The sequence below is a fragment of the Diorhabda sublineata genome, chromosome 11 (assembly GCF_026230105.1).
Source record: "Diorhabda sublineata isolate icDioSubl1.1 chromosome 11, icDioSubl1.1, whole genome shotgun sequence".
Taxonomy (NCBI): domain Eukaryota; kingdom Metazoa; phylum Arthropoda; class Insecta; order Coleoptera; family Chrysomelidae; genus Diorhabda; species Diorhabda sublineata.
The window spans coordinates 8,391,655-8,418,402 of NC_079484.1; the positions used below are offsets into that span (position 1 = coordinate 8,391,655).

General features: G+C 32.6%; 1 protein-coding gene across 14 annotated transcripts in view; it reads left to right on the forward strand.

The window, feature by feature from the left end:
- LOC130450233 (disks large 1 tumor suppressor protein) overlaps positions 1–26,748 on the forward strand; it is a 1,338,131-nt gene that overhangs the window by 898,084 nt on the left and 413,299 nt on the right. Inside the window, exon 1 of one of the 14 annotated variants that reach the window (XM_056788523.1) lies at positions 18,423–18,666. The exons of the other annotated variants lie outside the window; for them this stretch is intronic. The gene's annotated coding sequence lies outside the window, so the exon portion shown is untranslated. Of the gene's footprint in view, positions 1–18,422; positions 18,667–26,748 lie in introns of those variants that run through there. 14 annotated transcript variants of the gene reach the window in all.

A 26,748-nucleotide genomic window follows, 5' to 3' on the forward strand; every position in this document is an offset into this window, starting at 1 on the left:
AACCTCAAACTTTGGCTCCACCGTCCAATTTCTAGTTCACTGCAACCTCATTTTACTTTAATTTGACGTGTTAAAAAAGGTTTCTCCACTGCCACTCTTCCAAAAAAATCAACTTTTTGTCTTTGGTCTTCTGAGTCCAATCTATGGGAAATGAATTAGGTAAATTTCAATTTTTAGGATTGATATATCCATTTTATGGAATCAACTCGTATATAACGGGATTGAGAACCGCAGATGATTTGGTATTATTAGCGAAATTGTGCAATAATAGAAAGTAATGGCAGACTAAAGCAAGATATAACAAACTAGAAAAAGTTGTTTAATTAGTCAGTGCAATGAAAGCATTATTTTTGAGACAAAACGAAAAAAAAAACATGAAAACAGAGATTGTGAAAAAAGTAGAGAGACCGATCGTGTTTTACGAATGTTAATGATAAAACTGATAGACATAACATATAGAAAAGAAAATTGAAATGAAAAATAAATCGAATCCAAAATAGCTGGTAAAAATTATAAGGGATATTGAAAAAACTCGAATTAATTTAAATTTTGAAAAAAGTAGATAGATAAAGGAGATATATGGGAAGAAATAAGTGAGCAAAGGAAGTATAGAAAAGCATGGAGAAAAAAAGTTTATGTCATAACCCTTATTCAAACAGCCATAAATGTTCCATTCAATGAAATTTACACATTCTTATAATACGAACTAATTTGTTCAAACAAAAATAAGTCCAAAGACATATAATACACATAATTTGCATTTCGCAACAAATTGATAAACATTTTTTCAAATTATGAAGAGCTGATTGTAAATTTTTTACTACGACCCAATTAAATAAATCTTTTTGCATAAATTATCACTGTAATTTAATTGTACTACACTTTGATGATTAATCCAAGTCAGTTACTGTTCTAATAATAATCAGTGCTTCTGTTGGACAGAGACCTGTCTCTTATCCTGTCATGGCAAGATCGAAAATTTTACGAGCAATATCTAGTTTACTACTCCTTGAATAATCTGTGTATTCCTCAGCGATATTTGATGACGGCCATCTTACAAGTCGTTTCAAGGAAACTATGTTGTCCTAGCAGTCATCAATACTCCATAAATTCTTTAAGATTGGGGAATTTGAATGTATCGCAGTCTCGTTTGATAAAGAATGAAATTTATGCACACCCATATTCTGCTTGTTTATTCACTATTTTAGTATCGTGAATGAATAATTTATCGCATTTGGAAGGATATGTATATTTTTGTAGAATGTTCCAGATTTTTTTATAGGAATTGATTAAGATTTGATGATTCTATTTTGTGGAATTTCCAATGATATGGTATCTATAATTATGAATTCTAGTCTAATTGAACATTTTAGATGTTTGAGAGAAACAAATAAATATTTGACACCAGATCAAATTAATGAAACAATCAATTCTTGCATGTACACTCTTTGAAATAATTAAAGGCCATATACATAATCCGGATCCTTTTGATTTCAACGACCATTTGGTAATATCTCTTAAATATTCAAACTAATAAAGAAGCTTCAAAATTATTATATGATAAAATTAAAGATAAAAACACTGAAATTAAAGAGAGATTAGTTAATAAAAGACATGAAAACAGAACTGATCCACCCTCATATTCGAACCAAGAAATGGCATATATTAGAACAAAATTTAGAGATAAAAAATTACCTAAATTCAAAAAGGCGGAAATTACAAAAGACTCTGCTATACTTCTAGAAACAAATAAAGGCAATTATCATAAAAATATAATGAGAAAATCTAAAATTAATTCTAAAAAATTGTTACAGAAAAATGAGGTTGGTGACGTTAATGATACTTCTAATGATTTACAAGAAGATTAAACCCGAAGATTTAGAAATTACACAGATAAATAATTTGTTGTTACCAGTTAATTTAGGACCATATAACCTCATATAACTCCGCCTGGTGTGTTTCGGTGTGGTGGATTGAGTAGCCCGCTGGACACAACTGCCGGTCCCAAGCCCGGGTAAAGGAGGAGGGTCAAGTCGATAGGCCAGCCCCCTATCACTTGGAAAAAACTTCTTTTGGCTAAAAATCCGAAAACTAGGCCTCGGAATATGGATGATCAAAATGGAAAACGACAATGGCAACGAAAACGGACTATGATTTGTGGAACATGGAATATACAGGGAATTAGAACGAAGGTAGATGACATTTTACAAGAAATTAAAAAACATAAACTGGACTTTATTGCTCTCTCTGAAACAAAGAAAAAAGGACAAGGTACACAAACACTCGGGGAATATATCCACATATACAGCGGCGTTAACAAAGAAGAACATGCAAAAAGGGGTATATCGCTCCTTATACATGAGAAGTATAAGAAGAACGTCTCCAGCTGGGAAGCAATAAGCGATAGAACAATAAAAGTTAATGTCAATTTAAAAGGCTGCAAAATAACAATAATTGCTACTTATGGACCTAATGAAGACGCACGGGTAGATGAAAAAGAAAAGTATTATGAAACGCTAAATGAGCTAATATCTCAGACAGGTAACGATCGAGAAATCATAATACTGGGAGACCTAAATGCTAGAACTGGCAAAGAAACGAAGCATGAGATAATAGGGCCCTACGGTGAAAATACCAGGAATGATAATGGCTCCAGGTTGATAGATGTCTGTCAACATAACTTACTAAGAATAATGAATGGGTATTTTAAACATAAGGAAATACACATATATACATGGACGCAAATAACTAGAAATCTAAGATCAATAATCGACTATCTTATAATGAAACAAAAAACGAAGATAAAAGTGCACAATGTCAGAGTATATCGATCCGCAGAATGTGGAAGTGACCATCATCTGATAAAAGCTAAGTTAATAATGCCAATAATCAAAGACAACAAACAAAAGAATCAACTGCAAAACAGTAAAGATTTAACAGATATAGATATACCAAACTATAATATAGAAAGCCTTATGAACGAGAGCACAAAATTATTATACCAACAAAGACTGGACCAAAACCTCCCACAGGAGTACGAACAAGAACCAACAGACAATCTTACCAAAGTAGTAATTGACAGCATACACAAAGCAGCCAAAGAAGCCTTAGGATATAAAGAAATGAAAAAGAGAACACGAAATTATTGGTGGACTGAACAACTGCAAAATTTAAAAGAACAAAAACAACGATTGTATCATACCTGGCTAAGCACTAAAAAAGCAGAACATAAGGAACAATATAGTGAAGCTGTATCAAAATTTAAAACCGCTGCGATAGAGGCCAAAAACCTCAGCTGGGAAAATAAATGCAAGGAATTGGATACCTATTTAGGAGGACGCCAATCCAGGGAATCGTGGAGATTTATAGATAATGTTAGATCTGGCAGAAAAGAAAATATCCCAATAGGCACCATACCACCAAATAAATGGCAAGACTATTACCGCTCATTACTCAGAGAACAGAGATCTGAATATAGTAACATGCCGGCTGAAGACATACGGATTACAGGTGAACCAATAAAAATCAACGTAGAAAAAACAAAGAAAGCTATAACACTACTTAAAAATGGGCGCGCTCCTGGTCCAGAGGGAATACCTGCAGAATTAATAAAAGCAGGAACAAATAGGCTGTTTAATATCCTAACAGAAATTATCAATAGACATCTAAATGGAGAACCAATACCGCAAACGTGGAAAGAAGGATGGATCACGTCCATATACAAGAAAGGAAATAAGGAAGACTGCAATAATTATAGGGGCATTACAGTGACTAGTACGCTCAGTAGGTTATACGGAAAAATAATAAAGGAGATCATTTGTGAAGAATATCACCCATACGAATCCGAGGAACAAAACGGCTTCAGAGCAGGTCGATCGACGATAGATAGTATTTTCTGTCTATCACAAATAATCGAAAAGAGAACCGTAAGATCACAAGAAGTGCACCTACTATTGGTAGACTTGAAGAAAGCGTATGACACAGTACCTGTCTCAAAATTATGGGAGGTTCTGGAAAGAACGAGCATAAATACCACTCTAATAAAGGCTATAAAAGAACTATACAGAGACACAACAGCAAAAATAAAAATAGGTAACAAGGTGACAGACGGCTTCAAAACAACCAAAGGCTTGCGACAAGGGTGTTGTTTATCCCCAACTCTGTTCAACATATACATAGATGAAGCCCTAAGAGTTTGGAAAAAAAAATGTAAAGGAATGGGACTAACTATTGGGGAGAGCACCTTGTATACACTGCACTATGCCGATGACCAGGTAGTGGTAGCACAGGAAAAAGAAGATCTGGAGTACATGTCTAGAAAACTTATAGAAGAATACCAAAAGTGGGGTCTACAGGTTAACACGGAGAAGACACAATACATATGTATAGGATCAGAAGATTCACCTGGGAATTTAGATCTAGAGGGAAAAATAATTAAAAACTGTAAGGAATGCATATACCTAGGTGTAAAACTAACAACAACAGGACGAAACGAGGAAACAATTAGGGACAGAATAACCAAAGGAAGAAAAGTAATAAGAGCCCTGAACTCAGTGCTGTGGCAAAAGAATATTAGACCAGAAACAAAAAAGAGAATATACAACGCCATTTTACAACCAATAATTACATATAGCTCCGAGGTTTGGCAACTTACAGAAAAGCAAAAAAATAACTTAAATGCAGTGGAAATGGATTTCTGGAGGAGAGCAGCAAGAATATCTAGAACGGAACATATAAGAAACGAGGAAATAAGAAGACAATTGAAAGTAGAAAGAACTTTAGTAGAAGATATAGAAAAGAAACAGTTGATTTGGTACGGACACGTTAAGAGAATGGGAAGAGAACGACTACCAAGAATAATATTAGAATGGACCCCCAAAGAAAAAAGAAAGAGGGGAAGACCACCTAGAACATGGCTACAAGGAATCACTAGAGCAATGTCCGAAAGGAACCTAGCAGTCGACGACTGGCAAGATAGACAGGCCTGGAGATTAGGAACCCAAAGGCGTATAACGCTATAAAAGGGGATATATATATATATATATAACCTCATATATACTAAGCATACCTTAATATATAGATATAGATTCCAAATTTATCAATAAGCAAATAGAAAATTAAAAACAATATTTTTATACTTTAAGAAATAGTTTAATAGAAGCGAATGCAACAAATGTGAATATTATTATTCAGAAGAATCGATGTCGTTTAATCACTGGAACTAATATATTGAATTATAAACAAGTTCAGTTTTCATTGAATTTGGACAATTTAAGAGGCTAAAAGCTATAAATGAAAACTTCCATTCGGCTAGAAAATTCATATACTGGCTCACCGATATAATGAAAATATCATTCCATTAATTTTGTGATGTCAACAAAAGTAGTGATGAATTTGATGAAAATTAGAGATGCTGATGGCACTAACTCAGATCATTCTTATATATTATATAATTAGCAAAAATATTTTGTTGAAAGAATCTAAAGAAACCAATAAGATAATTGAACCAACATGTACTGTTTAGAAGTAATAAAAAACTAGATGAAGAAGCTGAGAACTTTTAATGAACATACAGCAAGCAGCATGAAACAATACTAAACAAATTACAAGAAAAACTAAGGTCACAACTAACCAAAAGAATTCAACAAATTAATTCAAAGAAAAAGGAAAGCATTTTCATGGCAATTAATCACCGCTTACTCAAAGCTCTGTCCGTTTTGTTTTTATTTTCTCATTGTTCTATTTTTTCGATCCTTCAACAGGATTCTGTAACCTCTTGTAGCATATTCGTAGAGCCAAAACACCTTCATAATCAAACCAAAACGTCAACATTCTATTCGCTTTGCTCCGACTTTCATAACAAATTTTTGCAATTCTTAGATCTAGTTTTCCCATCATATTTCACCATAACGAAACGTAATGAGTAACAGAAGATTCTGAGTCCGTGAAAACTGAAGAAGATCGTTCCTTATAGAGGTCGCCTTGACCTTTATATTGGACATACTTAGAAGTCCAATTTCATCGTTATCAAAGAATGAAACATAGTATATAAGATCGGTTTAAGGATGACCTTAATTAATAATAAATGAACAATTTCAATATATAATATATATTCGAAAGTTTAAAAAAGGAAAATATTCAGCAATCTGATAATCCAAAATACAATTATACCTGTTTAAAAACATTGAGTCAAGTTTTATCAGCATGTGGTTTTAAACACAAAAAACTGAATATCGTTCGATGGTGACAAGATTATTTGAGTCAGATAAAAGACTACCGAAGTTCTAATAGATACATAATTTATCTAGATGAAAGATGGTTTGACAGTCACGATGTGCTCTCTAAACGGAAACTCATTATAATAGTACACGCTGGAAGCAAAGACGGTTTCGTGTCTAATGCTTCATTAATATCTACTAAAAAAATTAAAAACTGTGCAGCTGATTATCATGAATATATGACAGCATACTTATTTGAAATATGGTTTAATGAACAGCTTTTACCTAACATTCCACTACAGTCTGTAATCGTTATGGACAACGCATCCGATCGTAAAAAAAGCTCAACAAACAAAGAATTGCTTACTGTTATTGAAGGTCTATACTAAAAAGTAAATTTATTATATTGACAAGAGGTTGTAGAACTTGTAAAGAATGTTCTAGCAGCAGACCGTCAAAAGCTTTGAAGAAGAAGATATTCTACTCTTTACAAACCTTCATACTTCAATCAAATGATGACTCTAGTTCAGACGATTCTTACTACCATTATTATTTATAAAGATACTTTGGGATTTAAATGTTTTCTTTTCTTTTATTTGCAAAGAATTTATTTACCCTTATGGTTTTTGCTTTGAAATTTTGTTTTCCAGATAAAAACGAATGGGGTAAAAAAGGGCTCAGTTCACGCCTGGTACCCTGTTTTAACCATACTCCCTTACAGGCAGGTACATTTTACTCGTCTATTTACGTTTTATAATTCAATATTCAGTTGTAGCAATTTAACGATGATTATTTATGAAGATAATTTAGAATTGAAGTTCCAAGTGGATTACAATTAAGTGCATCTGTCTAAATAATGGCGGATAAATAATCTGCAGTTGATATTGGAAAAACCATAATTATTTGTTTTGCGCTTGGCGTATATATAATTTTGTTCATTTTTTGTTGCAGGTGAGTAGCTGTAATAGATAATAAGAATATAAATGTCGTCTGGTGAGTACGGATACTATCTGAATTGGTAAATATTGTAACTTTTTTTGTATGGTTTCCAAAACCAAATAGTGGGCTACTAATTTATTTCTCAGATGCACTTTCTAAAGATATATGAAAACTCATTGAATTGAATTGAAAAAAAAATTTCTAGTAAAATACTTTGTTTGTCCCCATTAACTTCATCTACTAGGAGCTTGACAGAGACAAAAGTCACTAGATTATTGTTAGTGGAAAATTATATAATAAAGTCATGATTATTCCCAGGTGAATCTACAAACTTGTCATAAAATGTTATAGTGCGAGATTTTTATACAAGAATTAAGTTGATTGTACTAATCGGAACTAATGAACAACTAGATGAAGAAGCGGAGAAAATCATAATAAACATACAACGAACAGAATGGAGCAATACGAAACAAAAGCTCACAACTACTAGTTCAAAGGAAATGGAGAGCTAGAAAAAACCGGAATTACAGAAACCACCTCAACAGTAGTAAAGACAAAGTAAAGTCACTAAACCGTTATCGTAAATAAACAGATGATCAAACCACTGCCTATTCATTGTGAAAATATACAGAAAGAATAAACAAACCAATTAAACAGATCTGTCTAACCCCAATGAAAGATGGATCTTGGGCAACGTGGAGAAAAACAAAGGAGAATTGTGTTTGCATCAAACTTATATTTTCCAATGGAGGGGAATATAATGAACAAACCGATAATGATGATGTAATTAATCCCAACATCATTATCCTCCTACATAGTTTGATTTAGTGCTCTTATGTCCTCCTCTATTTCGTTTCTCCAAGTTTTTCTCGTCATGCCCCTTCTCCTTGGCGTTATTATTTTGATCATTTCAATTGATTTTCTTCTCATTATGTGCCCGGCCCAGTTGTGCTATTATATATCTCACTATATTCTCCTTCTCTATTTCTATTTCTTCGTTTTTTTTTTTGCTTTTCTTTCTCCTTCCTATGTTATGTTTGGGCCTGTTATCTTTCTTTCGGCTTTTTCAAATTCTTCTTCTCTTTTGTTTATTACTGTTGTTTCCATCGCATATGTGATTGTTGGTCTTATTAGAGTTTTGTACATTTTTATTTTGTTTTGTTTGGTAATGTTTTTTCAGTAGGCTTTACCTTCTCTCTGGTTGTTTGTTCCAATGTTATTCCTAGATAGTTAAAGATCGATACTGTTTCAAAATTTGCTAGTTTTCAGTTGGTCCCCTCTCTATTCTGGTTTTCCTCCTATTTTCATATATTTTTTTTCTGCATTTATTACCAGCCCGTAGTTTCTTGCTTCTTCTTCTTATTTGTTGATCGATTTTATTAATTCCCTCTGTCCATTTGCTATGATCGTTACATCATATGCGTATGCTACTATCTGTATTGCATCTGTTATAATGTTCTTATTTTGTACATATGTACCTACAGAACATATAGAGCAAATTTAAGGAATATACATCACCAACATCATCCCTATTCATAAGAAAGGAAAGAAGAATGTCTCAAGTAATTACCAAGGTATGTGTCTTCTAGCACGATAATAAAACTTTTAACAAGGATGTTGACGCAGTATTTCTCGCAAAGTGTAAAAATAATTCAAGACAAATAATAGAAACAGCTTGAAAGTATAATAAGCCAGACTTCCTGTGGTTTGTTGAATCAACCCAGGCTTTCGGCATAGTAGATTTCATAGATATTATACGTATTATACAGAAGCAACGAGTCAACAAAAACGTACTGCAAAGAGTCAAGGAACTTAACTCACTAAACCGTACGTGAATATAGCACAACAACACACTCACAGATGAAATTATAATAACAACAGGATAACAGTCTAATGCGTGTCAATTTTATCCTAGACCGCATAATAAACGGAGTTAAAACTGAAGGAAGATGATATACGATGGAAAGCTGCGAGTTCCGAATTGTATGCTAAGCAGATGATGCTGTTCTCATAGCAGAAAATGAAGATAATCTTCAACAAATGCCTTCCAGATTCAACCGAATGGCAGAACAGTTCAATATGAAGATATCTATCCACAAGATTAATTCTATGACAATAAGTAATGCAAATTAGCAGAATACGATAAAATAACAGAACAAGTTATAAACTTCAACTGTCTAGAAACTATAATACCAAGTAATAGAAACATCTACGAAGAAGCACGCATACAAGTTAATGAGGCCGCCAGAATCTGCAGAAGTTTTCATGTCCGCCTCAAGTAAGGTGATTATATACAGAGCAGCTGTACGTCCCATATAAACCTATATAGTTGAAACAAGAGCCGATACACGCAAGATAATACAACTTCTTCGAAAAACAGAGCTGAAAACCCTTAGATCAATAGCCGGAGTAGCCTTCTGGGACAGAAAACGGCGCATGTCGACAGAATGGGAGAGGATCGGCTGGCTAAACGAAGATTCAAGAAGAAGCCATCCACCAAAAGTTCAGTAGGCAGACCTCCAAAGAGATTGACATCCTAAGATCTAGACTAAAAAAACTGGAAAATACAGAGCAATCCTTTGAACGTATATGGTGAATGGGAGATTTATACTAAAATATACCCTGGGTGATTAAGTATATTCTAGGTATATATCAAACGTACACCGTCTATATTTCCTGAGATTATACGAGAGTATGCGTTTTTGCTATCTTTTTAGTGAGGGTAACCAATAAAGGCAAGACTTGTAGTTATATTCACTTCAAATAAAGTATATAAGATTTGGATTCAATAAAAGTATTCATTTGTTTAACAGCCAAATGGATATAGACTTAACAAATATTACTTGTCTGTCGCTGCTACCAGAAAAATCAAGGATGATGTATGCAGCAGATTAGAGAAATAGTACCAAACAAATACTGCTACTGCAGTTTCGAATGTGATTTTAGCGTACTTTCACAAAAAATATACTTTATATAAATCTATATCAAGCTTATGAAGTGAATATACCGTGCTGAAGTGCATCTTTTTCATAAAATATATATTTCCAAGAATTCTAATCTTCCAGCATTTTGATGAAGTAAAATTATTTCCTTACTTGAATCCCAAGTGTGTTTTTTAAGTTTTATATGATATCCATGTTTATCGTCTTAAAATAGTCAAAGGCAATCGATACCTTTTTGGTCATTTTTACTCACATATGTCCTCCAAAATAGTATCAAAATGCGTTGTTTACAATATAGGAAGGAGAGAGATGAATATTTTAATACACAGATTGATCTAATCTAATTATTAAGTTGAGATTGAAACTACGCTATCAATACCCCAAATCAAATAATTTTCTCAATTAAATGCCTACATTCAGAGAAATTCTCATTTACATTTTAGTTTAATAGAACGCATGCGTAACTTACTTCCTAGATAAATAAGTTCTGTAATTATACAGAGTGAGTTTTATATATGGAACGCCTCAATTATCTCGGAAACTGTTTTTATAAATATTTGTTCGCAAGGGTCTTGTGATACGGCCGGTATTATGTTGGTATCTACATTGTTGGTAAAACTTTCCTTTTTCCGACAAATACTGAACTTCAATATTTCAATCAATACTTAGATTTGGAAATATCCGAGCCAACTCACCTATAATACTATTTGTCAATAAATATGGATACGCTGGACCATTTAAGTTAGCTTCAATGAAGAACAGACCAATTATTTTGTCGTCTATGATTGCATTCAGTTGTTCAGGATATTGGGATTGGATTGTTACGTGACCAGTATCTAAAATTATGCATTACTCAAAAAATTAGGATCGTTTTGATTATAACATTTTTCCATTATTAGGTTAGGCATATTATTCACGTCTATCAACATCGTTAACAGAAAACTCTTGAACCAACATTACTTTGCATGGATGGATGGAATTTGTGATCACGTAAAATTTCCATTACGGATGTTTGCGAAATATTCGGATATTTGTCTAGTACCCCCGTGTGATCGACTTCTAACAGGGCACAAACATCTGAAGATTTGTTTTTCTGCGTCCTCATTTGGATAAATCTTTAACAGAACCAGTTTGTTAAACTTTTATAGTAATTTACTGACAGTAAATATTGTTATGGGATTTCGGTTAGGATATAAATTATTAAAGATATTATTGTTGACTTCTATGCCTATCACCATATCCTAATATCAAAATATCAATTCGTTCTTTAACAGATAATCGATCTGTTTACAAAAGCAAAAAATATACAGGATGATCCATTTAAAATAACAAAGTTCATTCGTTTTCCGAAAAAGGGAAAAATACCGGCCGTATCACAAGACCCTTGTACACAAGAATTTAATAAAATCGTACCGAGTTAATTAAGTCGTTCCATACATAAAACTCACTCTCTATATGAAATAATTTTACTGTAAAATGAAGGATTGGCGACAATTCCAAGAGATATTTTATTAATTTCTTAACTCAAACTCCCTTCTAAAAACTTTTCTTTTATTTTAAATATGCCACGAAAATTTTATTTCAAACCAGTTTAACTAACAGATAACGTTTTAAAGCTTTCTCTTTCCCCAATTTTTTCTTAAAAAAATACTTCAAGACTGTAAAAGAACTAATCTGTTTGTGTCTGGCAAGTGTCCGAAAAATAACGAAGATGAATTTTTTTGGTTTATTTTTTCGCCGACGCGCCGTTTAGGCATTATGAGAAATGGTCGACTGGAAAAAGGAGATTAAATTCATTTTATCTAGGTTCAGATATTTTCATTAAGATGATGTGATATCCGGCGCGGTTAAATACTATAAACAACTAAATAAATCCGGAGAGATATTTTTGAAGTAAGATAAGTCAATGAAGATAAGAATTCCATCATTTAATAAACGTAGAATTTTTTCTTTAAGTAATTCTGAATGAGTTATTTGTATAAAATATCTATGGTATACGGAATTTGTCTTAATCTCCACGTCAACCTTTATGAGTCATAGGCGTCATTAGTAGAAAGCCTTCAACAACTCTTTGATGTGCGCCATTATCGTCTGGACGTATTGGTGGTATGTCTTTGTTTACTTCGTCATTTTTTTTTCGTCCCATTTTGTTTTTGTGAAAAATTAGAAGAATTCATTGGCAAAGAGATGGTTGATACTAATCCAACGAATGCATTAGAAGCAATTCGGAAAAATAATTTCCAGGACTGCTTAAGGAAATGGAAACACTGCTAGAATCGTTTTATTCAATCAAATGAGGATATCTTATACCGAATAATAGAGAAATAGTATTAATGCGAGGATATGAAAGTATACTCAATATTTTTGGGAACAACCTCATAAAAAAAGAAAAACTAGAAATGATCACGTTGCGAGATAATGTCTATACGTCAAATCCTGTTTTGTGAAATAACATGAGGGTAAAAAAAAATTAAATAACAAATATCATACCTAGTAATATTCTATTTTTAAGAATTTTGATATGACGAGGCATAAAAAAAAGTAAATGAAGTTGCACATAAAATTTTATCATCAATCTTCACAATAGCCTCAATTCAAATCTACTTAATTCTACCGTTGCCTCCACAATTGAAAGCATCTTTGGTAACAGTGTGAAGTTAACCTGTTTAGAATCACGGTTACACCATAATTGATCTACTCTACCTCACCACGCTGAATTATTTTCGAGATTTGTCTTAATTATGAGAAATATAAAAAAGACAGTTCTATGAATTGAGTACAGCATTCAATGTATTGTCTAGTTGGGTCATACACTTGCAGCTTTAGGACGCTAACGTATAACTATCCACTCATTGTTTTACTAGCGAGAAAATATCAACGATGAAAAATGTTATGGATTCAGGAAAAATCCAGTATTGCTTCCAATCGCAAATTGGACATATTTACTCTTATTGGACTTTACCACTCATTGCTACTCATTGTTGTGTCTGTCCACGGATCTCGGAGTTTTACTCAAATATGATTACCTCATATCCAGTGATTGATTGACTTATTCTTCAGCATCTGCTATCATTCTAAAAGCAACACAATCGGATCAAGATGGCTTTTCGTATTTGTTTTTGTTCATATGTGAGATCTTTTGACTCCATCTTTGCAAAAATTTTCACATAGTTGAATTCTAGAGAAAAATATTGCTGAATGCTTATTTGTTGATATTCAACTCGTCAAATACCGCACGGCTATTCAAACATGCGTATTTTTGACATAAACTTCTTTTATTACAACAACTGTAGTTTGCGAAGAGTTTCTACGAGATTTTATTCAATATTGAATCATGACAGTTTACGATGGTCTCAGAAGTACCTGGCCCAACAAAGAAAACACAAACTTGTGGAAAAGATATATTTTTTTTCAATGTAATCTCTTTTTAGTTCCATACACTCTTCTCAGCAATGTTCGATACCATTTTTAATAAAAATTGTCAAGCTCCTCAAAATAGCCGATATCACCTCTTCATTGTTGGAAAATCTTTGACTACCGGGTAATTTTTTCAAGTCTGGGAAGAGAAAATAATCCAAGGGGACTTAATCTGGTAAATAGAGTGAATTAGGTAGCAATTCAAACTTTAACTCATCAATTTTGGCCATTGCTATAACGGATGTGTAAGTTGGTGCATTGTCTTGATGAAACAACACTTTCTTCATAGCCAAATGCGGTCGTTTCTGCTTGATTTCTTCGCTCAAACGTTGTAATAGGTACGCATTATACTCGCCAATGATAGATTTTTATTTTTTAAGATAGTCAATGAAAATTATCCCACGCATATTCCAAAAAACCATCGCAATGACATTGCCTGCAGATGGAACGGTCTTCAATTCTTTGTATCCAGTTCTCCCTTTTCAGTACATTGTTTTGATTGTTCTTTTATTTTGGGCGTAAAGTGATGGAACCACGTTTTTATCCATGGTTATGAAACGGCGCAAATATTTCTGTGAAACATTGCCAAACACTCGATGAAAACATCTTCTTGTTCCATTATGTGAAAACGTGGCGCCCATTCCACATACAGCTTTCTCATGTCCAAATTTTGTGATGTACTGCACTTTTTGAAATACCTTTTATGTCTGCTAGTTCGCGCACTTCCAGTCGACGATCATCCAACGTATTTAAGTGAAACATTTTCAAACACTCACAACGTTGTTTTTTTTTCATTGTAAGCAAACCCGACACCCATCTTCCGCACATCTTTCTCATTTTCAAATTCAATTGTGTATTATGCGATGTACTGCACTCTTTGAAATATCTGCTATGTCTGCTAGCTCGCACCAATTCAGTCGACGATCATACAGTTCCGCTTTGTGGATTTTTTTCAAAATTTCTGGTGTCTCCACCTCATTAGATCGACCACTGCGGATCATACGTCCTCGTTTCACTGAAAACGTCCACTATTTCACTATTGATAGCTGCCAAACAAATACTAAGCAACAACAACGTGACAACGTGGTTTTTTTTTGAAGCAACAACCTCCACCTCTAGACCAGGTACTCCTAATAACTAAAACAGTCTTAGTATAAAAATATGCAAAAACACAAAACAATCGTGCTAACGAAATACAATTATAAATGTTGCAATGTTGCCAGTTCCCGATTTATGACTTAATATCTGGTACTTAATTATCCCACATCGTATATTTACATTGCCTAAGAATTTTATCTAATTGGCTATATTTGGTACCTATAACTTATATATTGAAAGATAGTTTCTTATAATGGACGGATTCAATCTGTTATGACAAGTTTTCATAAATCCCCTGTTCCAGTTGCTAATACGAATATATTGAACGATCTGGTTCTAGTAAACTGCTTCTGCTGAGTTTCATTCGTGATTGTGTTCAATGTAACACATGTACGTCATGTAAGACAGTAACTTTAGAAAAACGCTCTCAACCAACATATTTTTTTTTTTTTTCACAGACATTATCAACATCCTGTCACGAGATTTTTTCCGCATACGCATCCGTTAACTTTATTAAAAAAACGTGCCAGTAGGAGTGTGAATAAAACAAAGAAGTAACGCTTTACGAAGTGGTACATTTTGAATATATAGTGGAAAAAACTTATAAGAATGTATCGGATGGTGATAATTCGCATATAAAAAAACATGTTATTTATTTACAATGGAAAGAAGATTTGCTGAAATAATACGTATGAGAAAATGAAAACTTCAACATATGGTTTGTTGAAAATAAATCCCAATCATCTTTCAGAAATGAAGTTGCAACATCTTCATGAATGTTCATCAAATTTATTTAGTTGGTTCTTTTATAATGGTGCCAAAACAACGGATATATCTTTAGTTGCGTGTTATATTTCGTAATTAAAAACTCTCTTTAAAGATTTGATGTAAATTTGAAACCGAATTTTCAGAAAGGCTATTTTTTTATTTCAAGTTACCAAATTAGTATTTTATTTCTGTTTGTTGCTGTTTATAGCCGTTCTTTGGAATAAGCCTCAACTTCTGGGACCAGACACCTTTCTTGGAATCAGAACCTATGTAATATTTTACAAAAAATAAACTAAGGACTACTGGGAAAACGTAGCAAGCCAAGAGCAATTCTGCACTAGGCATTTTTTGGAAGGTTCTAACAAACTGGTGGAAGAAGGCTGTATATTCTTTGCGTTAGGATAGGAAATATGCAACCACATACGTCCTGAAAAGCACGCGCTATGTCAGTTTAAGTGTTTTTTATATTTTCGTAGAAGAATCGCCAAATATGGTACACCCAAATAGTTGTTTTCTAACCTATTTCAAGTTTTCCCGATCATTAGATGTTTGGTTATCTTGTTACGGAAAACAAGTGATCAGTAATTAATGAAACGATCTTGTGTAGTGCTTAGATATGGAAAGATTTGAAAGAATATTGGATAAGTGAATAATAAACAATTTTTGTATCAGTGAACCTCATATTTATGAGAATATTTGTCTCATCCTTAAGTACCTTTGGGAAAAATCTTCTCTTCTGATGAGGGAATGTAAAAGATGATAATCTATCAGGTGATCTGGATTCAGAAGGAGTCGTGGAAAAAGAAGGTGAATGAGAAACAAAACAACTCCCTCCTTCCTCAGTCCAAACATGTATAGTGTGGAGGCCCTCTGTAACTACTTTTAATACCATAAAACAAATTCCTTTTGAGAAGGAAATTTGAGTTTTTGAAAATATTTTCTAGAATTTTGTTTATTCATATTGTTGATTCTACGAACAAACTTCTACACCTCCTGAAAAAGAATATACATAAAGCTGATGCCAATGAAATTATGCAGATTCATGGATCCAACCTGCGATTATAACTGAGTACCAGAATTTTATAATTACTTTTATAATTATCTTAAACCAGCATTATAAAAAAGGCCTTTAGTAGAGGCCGTTGTACTCTAATTTTATCAAAAATCTATTATGCAGATCCAGAGAAGCCCGATGGTTGTTTAGAAACGTTAGGTGATATTATTGGTTGCTTGAAACTATAATCAAGTTCAGAGGACGTTCAAGCCTGAAGCAGTATCTCCTTATGAAACCAGTGAAGAAAAAAAGCGATGCAAAAACTGGATAAGTATATGGTTTGAATATTCATTGAGGCAAAGAACTTGAGAAGGGAGATGGTACTCTTGGAGAAAAAATTGTATAAGAATTAGCATATACAATTCGTTCCCAGGAGGTTTGTATTTGCGTCGATCGCTTTTTCACGACTGTGAATTTGATGGTAAATTTTTGCTTGTTTCGGAACGTATATGAGGAATCGAAAGAGCACCTCTGGTTTTTCCGAAGATAATTTGGCTCGTGGTGATAAAGAATTTTTGGCGAGATACTAAGGTGGTTCTAGCATTGTCTTGTTGTCATGAAATACATTCATAGCCACATATAATCTCGACCGTTAATGTATGAAATGGTAGCGTAAATTTTTTTACGATTTAATGACGTCAGTTATGAGTTTATGGATTATGTTTTAACAAAATCACAATGAGAAAATACAGCTTGTATTTATGGTATTGGACATGATAGAAAAAGCATAGAGTAGGCTACCGTAAAGAGACGTCTTAGCAGTAGATGTAGACCAAACATCAAAAATTTATGATAAATTTTGACCAAGATGTCACCAGTGTACCAAAAAGACAATCTATGTAGCTTGGAATGTGTTTTTTGTCTTGTCATGATGCTGACTGAAATACGTACCAATGGGACATACGATCTCGGAAACTAGTGGGACATACAATCCCAGGAATCGTAAAACATCATATTTAGTGATGTGAGGGTTAACTGGAGACGGTGGACATTCTAAAATATATAATTGATTTAGATGTTAAAAAACTGATTGTTTAATATGCAGTCCTCGGAAACTGAAACATAATAAATCTTCCAGGTTAATGGTTTGATTGTGACTTTCTGCCTCACATCTTATCCAATTTGGCAGCTGCAGAGCTGCGGAAAAAAATAAAGTTAGGAAGGAAACGGAAAAACGATTAGAAATTATTTAAGAGGAAATGAGTAGGTTGAACAGATCTAAATAAGTTCCAGTATATAAAAAACTTACTAAATATTTTTAAAATATGAAAATAATTCATCGGAATTGATTCTGGAAAATAAGTATTCTGAAATTTTTGAAGAAAATTATGAAAGATAATTATAGAAAATATATATAGAAAACTTTCCAGCGAATATGAAGAATCATTTCACCACAACTTGTGGTAGGTCAGACAATGTAATTGTCAGCGTTGGTGTAGTGGTAGAGTAAAAAGTGTGTGAAGATGATGAACATTTTAAAGTCGACAACTAATAATCAGTTTTTCTAAAAATGGAAAGTAACTATTACAAATCCGAATACTGCGCTAAAATCAACTTAATCAACTAAATGTAACAATATACTATATACACTAGAGTCCCACATAGACATATAACCAAAAACCTAAACTAGAAACGAAGAAGGTTAAAACTAAATATAAGTTTTATGTATCCAAAGGTTTCTTCACATTTCTCTAATTACTAAATTCCATACAAATTTGTTTAACAGGTACCAAATTCTTGTTTCTAAAGGCACAAACTGAAAACTTTCCATCTGAAAGTAACGAATAGTCAAATTATCGTAAAACAAAAATTCTATATTTATATATTTAGAGGTTTAATTGATGATGATGACCACGTTTATTTTCCAATGTTGTAACGCTGCGTCCCAACGTATCTCCCAATAGCATCCCTCATCATCTCCTGCATTGCATTTTCCGCGTGTCCTTCAAAGCGCAGATGTTCCTAAATTTCCCATTTTCCATTTTCAGTAGCATTCGTGCATGTGAACGGCGCGGACACGCTGATGGAGGTGTAATGTCAGATCAAAACACGTCTGTTGAAAGCTCGTGAGAACAACGTGGTTCATGAAATTTACGAAACGTTATGAAATTGTCGGTAGCAAAAATATTTTAATAGTGAGTTTGAATTATTTAAAAATGCCTAGAGGAAAGAGGATACGAAAATACACATGAGTTAATTAAAATTGGAAAAAAATCTTACCAGCGTGATTGTAAGTTTAGCACTAACTGAAAATATGCTTAAGTTTCAGTAACGAAATTCTTATATTAAACATAGTTCACCGAATCAGTCAAACGAATTAACAACTTTAGAATATTACAATTACAATAAAATATTTGTTGGTTAAAATTTAACAAATAATTAAAAATATGAATATTTACTTCATTTCTGTATAATAAAATTTGTACAGTTTTTCATTAATTTTCTCCAATCTACATTATTGTTCACCTCTAGTCATTAATTACACTATAAACTGAATGTTTATGTTCACAATAGCTCCGCTTTTGAATTTGAACGTAATTAATTGCACTTACGTAAAAAATGTTCTGTTTGTTGTTTACTAGATAGAAACTAAATTCTAATTTAATAACAAATAACAACAGAAAGTAACAACATTTTTGACAGCTTCAGTGGACATTATTATTTCTTACAGTGTATTAATTTTATCGCAATTAAAATCAAATTAATTATTTTTATTAAAAAAAGGTATCCAAGCAAAATCAAATTCATATGCATTGCATTCAGGCAATTGATAAATATGATAAAAAGTCTTATTCCAACCTTTTTTCAGGGTGTTCTTCTTGACGTAATTCCAATATTTTGTTGACATATTTTCTATGTATTTCTTTGTCATTTACATACCCAAGCAAGATACGTAGCAATGATTTTCCGTGGTACCGTTTAAAGCTTAGTTTCCTTGGTCTATCGATTAGTTACATTCGGATAAAACAACAATACCTTAAAGTTGCAATTTTCTTTGTATAGCTAAAGGTTCGAGGAGTGCTTTGGCGTCATCTCAATACTTAGCAAAACATTTCCAAAGCTCCTAGTCTCGATTTGTTGTCCTTTAATTTTAGTGATAAATATGGTGTTATACTATTTAACAAGAATGCTTCGGTCCATCCACGTCTTCTTATGATTTATGTAGATAACTGGTTATTTTCGAATTCTTTTAAAGTACCGAAGGTTCTTAGTTTTTCCTATGGCAAGCCGGTTTTATTATTACATACCATCGTAATAAATCGGATTCTACATGTCTTCAAACGAGGAGCTGACATCTCTTTCTTCCAAATTATTGTTTTAGTCGGCATTTTCATCACGTGTATGCATTTAAATCTGCATTATAGACAATGCTGTTTTCGCAGTTGCAATAGAGAGTTCTTCATCTTAAATATCCAGATAACTAACCGGTTGTTCTGTCGAAGTTAACATTACCATTAAGTTTCTCATCCAATGTTTCTACTGGCAATTTTTTTTAACTGTTCTAAAGCTTATCAGGAAAACTGAGCACTATATGTAGACATAGTTACAATCAAAGAAGAACAGAAACTGTATGGAATATTACAGATGAATGCTTGCAGAAGACGATGTTCAGCACCTTATATTCGACCAGTCGCTCGCTCGGCTCCACTATTTCAATCCGATTCGTTTGTATTTCTGTAGTCAAATCAAATTATCTGAATATAAGACTTCATAGCTCTATGTCTTGTTGGGAGATAGATCAAGTTGGAATTCCTATAACATCTGATGATATCCATGCAAACTGAGGCACAAACAAAACGAAATTTGAATAAAAGAATGAGATGAAAACTCAGAAAACACTTTCTTAAAAATCGGGTGTAATGAACACAAAGCAGCGATATAATTAGAACTACTACAAGTTCAAATATACCAGAGATAAAAAATTAAACTTATTTGAGGAAATCCGGAATGGCTGCAGCTCTCAACAATATTATCACAATTTATTTGAACAACTTTCAGAACTAAAGACTGAACTATTCGAGTGGGAGTATGGCAAGAGATTATTTTCTCTTTAAGGAGGCTCCCGCGTCTACTAAACTAATCATATAGAAATTGAAATTTATTGATTTTCATTCCAAATTTATTTATGCTTACAAATCTTAATCTTAATCTTAATCTTAATCTTAATTAATTAATAATGAACTGAAATAATGAATGAAAGCTACTGAATTAATGGTTAGTATTTTATTAAAAATAATAACTTTGCCATTGCACATTTTATAGTACGTTACATAGTTAAGACGCTAGAGGGCGATTTCAAAACTCATTTCTTGCATTTTCTGGAAAACTGTACTTTTCCGGGGAAAAAAGTAAATAGCAAAGATATAGAATACAAAATTTCCAATAACTTTTGTCCGAAACTTTTTCTGCTAGGGGGCACAAAAAATTTTTTAAAATCAGTTTTTCATGAAAACTATGCGTCCTCGGGAAAAAAGAAAATGACAGCCTTAGAGCATAAGATTTCGCAGAACTTTTGTCTGAAACATTTTTTCCAATTTTGCTTAGTTTCCCCGCTAGAATGCCTGTACAAAAAATTACGACAAAACCCGAACGAATTCCATTCGTAATTAACGATGTCAGTTGGAGCATACAACTTCTTTTAAAAATTGAGCAAAACACGCTTTCCTCCATTTTCGCAACGCTACCAGGATGGAACATCAAAAACGACTGATATAATGGAAAGACGCCCTAGATGGTGGCCACTGCGGCTATCCTCGTTCTAATACTGACTTGTATAAATAGTTGCATGGTCGCCAAGGTTAAAGGCATGATCCATCTCCTTACAACTTTTGTTACAAATATAACTATAAAGTGGAATCATTATTATTCATATTTGAAATATGCTTTTTCAAGCAAATTATTACCAACGTATTTTTATATTCAATTTGACCGGATTTTTTTCAGAATTATTTTATTAGTATGCTCCAGCAGTTGTTCAATCAAGTACATTCGGCTGTAATTATTCAAAATGCGTCGAAAGCTAAATCATCTGAAAATACTGACATTTTTATTTTCAATTTTGTCATGTAGCTGATGAAAATTATCGTCATCGTTACGATCTTGAATAGATTAACGCCCATACTGAATACAAAAACGCGAAAAAAAAAATGTGCGAAATAAATGAGAATTGAAATTTCTACAACGGCACTGTTGTCAAAAATCAGCGAAAAAGGTTTTATTTGAATTATAGATTAGAATACGGAATCGATTCGGTTGCTGATAATGGCACTTTATCAAAGCGTTTACATATTCTATTTATTCAGCCTTTTCAAATTAAGTTATTCAAGAAAAAACGGAGAAAATTTAAAAACGGAAGGAGGATACGGAACGGAATCGCATCTTATGAATGTAGGAATAAAAAAATAAAAATCGTTTTACAACAAAGTGGATCATTTTCTTAAGTGTTTATATGGATTTCACAATTGAAATTAGAATGATAAAAAACTATTCCCTAGGTATGTTTAACTCATCGATTTATAAAAGATTTAAGAAAATATCCGGATCTTCATGATATTTTTAATATACTAAAAAGAGGCGCTGATAGAGATACTTTAGATGGATATCTGTGAAACAATGAATTTTAAAGGGTTAACATAGAAACCCCTCCTTTGTACAACTTCTGTTATCAAGGTCAATGTTTACTAGCATTTAAATTTAAGATATCAATATCAATTATTACAATAAATTGATAATTTTTATTAAACTAGCTTCATCTAAGTGAAATCGGCCCAAACAATGCAATTTATCTAAAACTTAAGTAAACCTGATAATATTTGAATTATTTATTCAATTTTAATCTAAAACAGTAACTTTTTGTAACAGGGATCAAATAAAACCAAATAACCAAACATCGACTTATTATTGTTCCATGGCATACTATCAACTAACATTTGGAAGTCATCTTCTTTTTCTTTTAATAATAGGACTGGTTCTCTGCATTATTTTCACATGATGAAGAGATCATGTTTCTCGTTTATGTTCTGGAATTCCTCTCATTTCATTTTATCTCCAAAGGAGCGTGCGCGTGATTTTATACCCGCCATAAAATTTTAACTTCTGTTACAACTTCTGTACCAACTCGTGATCGTGGTTGTCGTGAAGATTAGACAACTCGTGACGGAAGATTATCCAGCTCGAGGTTTTAATTATGAGATGAAAAACAAAAATAAAAACTATATTTGCAGTGAATTTGAGTTAAACGCCTTTCGCATGGCTTAAGTCATACCTTACCAACAGAAGTCGTCAGCTTGTAAGGGTTGATACAACGATGTTCACTTGCAAGACAATAGAATGTGGAATGTCCCAAGGCTCAGTACAATGCCCTATTTTGTTTCTTCTGTTTATAAAAGACATCGTCTATCTAGACATCTGTGGTAAAATATTTTATTCGTAGACGACTCTAGTTTCTCCTCGTTGAATCTGTAAAATTCTTAGAGCTTGTTGTGAATAATTGCTTGAAATGGGAGTTACATATTGCCACCTCATCTAAAAATTAAGTTCTTCCTGTTTTGCTCTGAGATCAGTTTCCAAAGAACTGAACTTATCCACCTCCTTAACAGTTTATTATGCCCTTATTGAGTGGCATCTCTCTTCTGGGGTACGTGGGTGCGACTCAATTTGAGCGAATCTTCAAACTACAAAAGAAAGTTACTAGATATTTACTCGGTTTGAACAGCAGAGCTCACTGCAGAAACTTCTTTATAAAATATTAAAAATTCCTTATTCACCCTTGTCTAATTTGAGAATGGTCGTTGCACAGCTATCCACTTAAGAACGACGACCTTTTCCTACCCACTACACGTTCAGACTTAGTTAAGGGCTCAATATTTTACAATGCAAAAAATGCACAATCATTTGCCAATTGAAATCAAATCGATATCATTTTTTCCCGCATTCTGCAATAATTTGAGACCATATTTATGGAAAGTTAAATAATATTTAATTCCGGGTATGCCGCATACTAGTTTAATTTTTGTTATAGACTTATATACTAATTATTACCTATTACTATTACCTGTAATTTTGTTACTCGTTGTGGTTTTCTTCTGTATATTGAAATTTTATTTCATTTGTATTTTTATTTAGTTATTTTTATATTTATTTCTTAGTTTTTACAAGATTTTGTCTACATTTTGTAACAATCTCTCTCACTAAAATATTTTGCATCCTAAACACATAACAAAACGCACAAAAATATTACATTTGGTATCTATAAGAGACCTGTTACACAAATTTTTATTCTTATAATTTATTTGACTAACCTAACCTAACCAATTGCAATTATTATGTTATTATTATATATTTTACAAATTTTGGCTTCCGCAAATTTCAAAGACTCATTTCTCTATTGTATATTTTTTTGTACCTACCTGATCTTAAATGTAGTTTAAATGATTTAGAATTTAGATCTAGGTTTTAATCTTTGGATTTTCCAACTTTACAAAGTAGATTATAGGTCCAAGTAATATTCTCAATGAATCCGTTACGAGTTGTATTATCTAGTCGAACTACCTTTCCATTTACCTGAAGTATCCTCGTCCCGAGTTGGCACATCCTTATCTCAACAGATTAAAAATGTTCAGCCCTCTAACATCCATTTTCTCATTTGCTGTTAGCGTTTTTATTTTAGTTGTCTTTATTGTCAAACCAGAAATAGCAACCATAAATTTAAAAAACGGTTTATATATTATAAAAGCATAGTTAAATAAATGGGAAATAAAAGCCAAAGTGTTGAAATCTAAACTTGTTACATTTACACTGATAAGATACCAATGCTTCAGTCGTACTGAACAACTGCCAGTTAACACCAGTGAGGATTTTAAAACATAAAAAGTCTTATAGGCCCATGACTTGAAGACTCTCACTGCTTTTATCTACATCCTTTTGTTCACGACTGCATTGTGCTATCTCTAACTTCTGTAAGTCTTTCTTACATGCATCTAACCATATTCTACTTGTATACATCCAAAAAATTTTCTTAAGACTCTCCCATATATTTAGCTTCGCTTCGCTACCCTCAAGATATCTTTGGATCTTAATAAGTTTGAAACAGCGATACATAGACATATAAAATAGGAAAATAACTAAAACTTCAAATCAAAAGCTTTAGCACAACAAACGAAATTGATGATACTATTGATACCTATTTACAATCAGTTATTTTTGAAGTCGGGGGTGGCCGAGGACATTTTAATTCTGCCTTGTCGAGAAAGTTACGAATGATACGGAGCGTCGCAGTCGCACGAACCACGGATATGAACTTATAGTGGTGACTGGTGTCTGGGTAAAGTAGCCGAACACGACAGACGTCTGATGGTGGACTGCTTTGATGTGTCTACATAAAAAAGTTTGAGGCGCTTATTTGTAATTATCAGTTTTTCAATTCACATATTGATCAAGAGATTAACAGAGTATTGATGACTACATTCTTTCAAAAGCTCCTGAAGTACCAGTGCCTTCTCCACTTCTGTTGCATACCTCGATAATTCCGTTTTTTGGGGGAAATTTACTGCATTTTCTCCCTTAATTCCTCCTTTGATTTCTGATATTGAATTCTCAGTTGTAAGCAAGCTCATAGTTTTACCTGTTGATCTTGTATTATAAATTTGACAAGAAAAGTGAATTTCCTTAAGCTTTGAAACTTTATACTTAAAGGTAGAAGAATATACTTTATTTCTTCAATCAGTAAATCATAGGTAATCATAATTGAATACATCATATAAATTCAAAGCGTTTTTCTCAAACTATATTCATTCTTCGTTTACGTGGACAGTTTAAAAAAATCTATCTACTTGATTATAATACCTGAAAGTCTCTTCCAACGGTTTCCATCTTTAAATTGTTAAAATCACAGTGTTCGTAGATTATTAAGGTTGTTGAGGAATGTGTAATCGTGCAAGGTTTCCGTAAAAGCGTAGACTAATGAAGAATGTCGGAGGAGACAGTTTATTATCTTGAACAGTGATGTAGCCACAATGTTTAGTGAATATCGATAAGAAAATTTTACGAGACCGCTTAAATTTAATCAATACTAATACTATAATTATTTTATGCGCCAAAATATACAATAGATACTGAAAACTTATTATTTTAAAACAAACACTAGATTTAACGAAACAGTTTTTTCAATATTATGATAACTCACAATAAAGTATTGTTGATGGGGGATTTAAACTGTCGAAACCCATAATGGGATCGATACGCAAAGCATCCAAATAAATTTCTGCGATAATTCTGACTGTAACATATTTTTACTGACGATCCTACCCATTTTCTTTATGCAAACAGCACCATAGGCTGCGTCAAATTTATAAAATTTATAAATGAAAATATTGAACATTTAAGTGACGTCATCGCAAATTTACAAGAGGTAACAGCTATAAATCTATCCACTACCCTTTAACGTAAACCCCTAATCAATGATACCCTTCCTGACTACATCACTAACATAATACATGATAAAAATAAAATACGCAAAAGATGGCAAACATACAATAAATAATATAATCGAAGAATAGAGGAACAATAATTGGGCAACATTTTTTAATAAATTGAAACCAGAAAATAATTCCTTGTGAAAAATTGCAAGACATTCCAAAAACAAACCAAATAAACTAACAAAAAACGATCGCGCTGTAACGAAATGACTGAAATTGCAGAGAAATTTGAAGAGTACTTCCAAGAAAACATTGTAAATAGCATACCCCACATAAATATCACGATAACACCACAAATATAATACTTAGCCACGTAAACACATTAAATACACCGAATTCAAAGTACCTTACAACCTGTAATGGAGTATATAACATAATTTTTCAATTCAAAAACAAAACTGCTGCGGGTACAGATGACATAGCGAATATCAAAAATTTACCCAAAAAAGCTCTAGTGCAACTTGCACATATCGTAATTTATGTTTTAAAAACAAGACACCACCCCGATAAGCTCAAAATTGCCAACATCGTTCCCATTATCAAAGCTAATAAACAGCCATGCTATGTGGACAGTTACAGACCTATATCTCTACTCAATAATATTGCAAAGATAGTAGATAAAGTAATTTTCAAAAGATTACAGAACTTACAGAACATAATACGACGGCTCAAATAATAAGAGTTTTTAGTTATATTAAAGAGAGCTTCCAGGATAAAAACAAGTCCATCATGGTCGCTATCTATATCCAAAAAGCCTTGACTCCGTATGTATCGAGGGTTTAATTTATAAATTCTTAAATTTAAACATACTAAATTATTTAATTAAAATTTAGCAT